Source organism: Etheostoma spectabile, chromosome 2, assembly GCF_008692095.1.
Source record: "Etheostoma spectabile isolate EspeVRDwgs_2016 chromosome 2, UIUC_Espe_1.0, whole genome shotgun sequence".
Taxonomy (NCBI): domain Eukaryota; kingdom Metazoa; phylum Chordata; class Actinopteri; order Perciformes; family Percidae; genus Etheostoma; species Etheostoma spectabile.
In genome coordinates, this window is record NC_045734.1 from 31623731 (window position 1) to 31627710 (window position 3980).

Below are 3980 nucleotides of genomic sequence, written 5' to 3' on the forward strand. Positions count from 1 at the left end.
TCCATGTAAATAATCACTACTTTTGTCATCGATGCTTTTATCACTGCTCGGCTGGATTATTGTAATTCTTTATCATAGACATCAGTCTTTCTGATTTCTGTGTTACACTCTTGCTAGAAAACATTCTGCCAGCTCATTGCCTTGGGGCATTAATTAAAAACTGAAAAATTAAAATGAAAAACTGACAATTTTATGTTATAATGAACAGTTTGACAGTTTATAATCTTCACTTGTGAGTAGATGTTGGCCCAAGTCAAGTTTATTTCATTCATAAAAATTTTAATTTGAGTCCTCACACCCGCCATCATACCCATAAAAACTAGATAATAAATACTATACCACAAATACTATACATGAATACATTACAATAAAAACTGCTTATTTTTCTGTCTAAAAGCCTGAAGTGTAAAAGTCAGCAGATGTTCTTGTACATAACGATACAAATGATGCTAATTACTCATGTTTAGTTTACTGTTCATTGTTCACCAAAACTGCAACTGAAATAAAATTTGTTAAAGTGTCCAAAAACCTTGTTTAATTAATTTAGAACAGATTGCTTCTCAGAGTTTCCTAACTGAGCACTTTGTATGAGTTAATAAGAAAATACTCGTGTTTTTACTGTAGCTACACAACACATTCCATTTTAATTCCAGGGAAAAGTCTATGCGTTGCCAGATCTTTGTTTTTTACAGATTTATTTCTTCATGAACTTCCAGATGCAGCCAGCAGTCCCGGACGACAGAGACCACAGAGATCAAAAGACTGATGTCAGCTGTGGAAAGACGGTAAAGACAGTCAGCAAACTGCATGCTGGGAGATATGTCAGACAGGTCATTAATGACCATTCGGCACCATTAAAGTATTCTGCTAGTTTAAGTTAAATATATATGTAGATATGGTTCCTATTTGATAGATTATCTTATATTGTGTAAACAAAAAGTCGTAATTATGAAAAACTCCAGTTTTTCTTAAAATATAAAATGTCCTGTGGATTATACAGGATTAGTTATTAAAAATGATGAAATGTGTAATCCCTTAGCTGAGTGGTGACGGCTGAACCCGAGAGAAAAACAGCTGATGACTGACCGGAAAGAAGAATCTTTTATAGTTTATCACAGCGTTGGGGGCTCTGAAATGTGTAACCTGTTTTGAATCCCTATTTGTGTGTTTTTTCGTTAAAAGGACAGGAAACACTTCGTCCAGGAAGAGGTACGGCAGCCAACTACTTGTACTTTACTTCCTTTTCATTGTCACTTTATACTTGTTCTCCCATCTCATCATATGACACTTGTTTACTTTTTACGTTCAAAATGTTCTGTAGTAAAATGACACTACACTAATCTACAATCATGTTGGTCGAACCATTGAACAGTACTCGTCCCCTAGGAGGACACAGGACGATGCCATGTGCTCAGGGACAAAGAGAACGAGGCCTCCATGCACACTCTGCAGCCTCAAGGTCACACTTCAGAGGTATAGAAACTACAGAGTGTGTAGTTCCCCACCTGCAAGACGATGATTTCTCTGGTTGCCGTGAGCGACTCCAGCTCATGCCAACACCACGAGCCAGCTTTCTTTACCAGCTTGTTCAGTACTCCGCATGTGTCTCCCCCTTAATGCTGCCCCCCCCCTTATGCTGCCCCCCCCAGCACACCGCAGCATAGAACAGACACTGCAATGACGACTGGTAGAACATCCTGGGATCTTACTGCAGACCGCTAGATGTACCGCGCAGCCATCCTCGAAGTAGAGCCCCCTCTGCCTTTACGATACATCGCATCTGTATTGGCTGACCTGTCCAGTTTGTTGGCTACGTGTACCCCCCCAGGTACTATATCTCTTACCACCTCAATTGACCCCTTCATGGAGACTGGTGTTATGTGTGGTTTAGATCTCCTGAAATCCACCAGCAGCTCCTTGGCTTTGCGGTGTTGTGCTGCAGATGTTGAGCCTGCACCATCGCTCTTTGCTATCTCAACAAGTCTCTCCTGATAATATCAGTACCACCACTGCATCCCATGTTTCTACACTGATGTTTGATTTTGGACTTGTGTTCTTATTGCTGTGAAAGTTCTGGATTACAAGACTTGTTGAATGTGTTTGTATATTGGTATTGTATATTCCATAACCTACCCCCCCTCCAACCCACCGCAGGCACCAGTGTTGGTGGAGATTATAACACAGGGAGCACGGGCCAAACGTGGCCTGCGTGCCCCAAAATGGGTGCCCTTGGTTTTGATGTATCTGTTGTGGGATTACTGTGTCACATCCTTTGTTCATGACTATAAGGATTCATTGTGAGATTTTGGCAAAAAAACAAGGAAACTGAACCCACTTCATGGTTTTCTCCTCCATGTCTGGGAATGAGTGTGAAGGCTCAGTAACAATGGTAAACGAGAGCTCAACCCACAGGTGAAAGAGGAGCTGCAGCAATCAGGTCCACTCTGTCTGGAGGTTGAAACTAGTAGCAGTACAACCAGTAGGGCAGAAACTGCCCATGAATGAACAAACAACCAAAAACAATCAGAGCATCCCACCCCCCCCCCCCCCCCACACCACACCCAAAAGAGAGCATGTGCATTATATTGTACGCTAGTTCGGATTTCCCAGTCAAAGTCGGAACTTGGAAGTCGGACAACCTAAAGTACACCTAAAAGTAGTTATTGGTGTCGTAGAGACACGGACCCGTGTGTAATCACGTTTTTTGTAATGAGTAATTTACCATTTTAGTAATTTTGACCCGCCCAGCTCATACTGGTCCCTCCCTCCCTAACAGCCAATTACAGTTAACTTCGGGAGACTGGGCTGGTTTTCCTCCTTTAGTGTTAATACACCATCTAGTCTATTAACAACGTTTCATTACTGTTATTGGATGGGGCCGCCTGAATTGCTCCTGATGTCCCTCTTTTCAGCCAGATGTTTGTTTTGTTTTGTGTTGAGGCTCTAACCTGCGGCTGATTTCTAGGACTATGGTTGCCTGGTCCTCAGACCTCTCCAGGTTAATCCAGACAGCTAGCTAGACTATCTGTCCAATCTGAGGACTATGGTCCTGGTCCTCATACCTCTGCAGGAATCCAACAGCTAGCTAGACTATCTGTCCAATCTGAGGACTATGGTTGCCTGGTCCTCAGCCCTCGCAGGGTAATCCAGACAGCTAGCTAGACTATCTTACAATCTGAGGACTATGGTTACCTGGTCCTCAGATCTCTGCAGAGGTATCCGACAGCTAGCTAGACTATCTGTCCAATCTGAGGACTATGGTGCCTGTCCTCAAATCTCTGCAGTGTAATCCAACAGCTAGCTAGACAATCTGTTCCAATCTGGACTATGTTCCTGGTCCTCAGATCTCGCAGGTAAATCCAGACAGCTAGCTAGACTATCTGTCCAATCTGAGTCTCTGTTGACGACTAAAACTACTTCTGAATGTGCACATGTTCCACCAAAACAACTTCCTTCCTGAGACTATTTAGCAGCGGCACCGTGGCTCCGTCCGGAGCTTAGCCCCGCCCACAATGATTCTGATTGGTTTAAAGACATTCCGATAAACCAGAGCAGGTTTCCTCCCATCCAGGAAGGATGTGTGGACAAGTCAGAGGTTTTATCAATAAACATTTAACCCTTGTTTTGTCTTCCCGTCGACCTGCAAATTTGTGGTTTTCTGGGTTGAAATTTCCACATTTTGTGTCCATATTTTTTCTACACTTTTCTCAACGTTTTTGTCACTTTTTTACTTATTTTTATTTATTATGTTTTTGTCAATTTTTAGTAAAATTTCTTTGTCACCTTTTCTGATTTTTTTCGGTCACTTTTTTAGCGTTAAAAAAATATTTTTTTGTGGATTTTTTCTAACATTTGTCACTTTTTTCAACGTTCTTTTCTGATATAGAAAGTTTTTGTAAACCAGTCACATTTGACCCGAGGACAACACGAGGGTTAAGACTTACTATTATATATCAAAAACGAAAAGCTGAGACTTATCC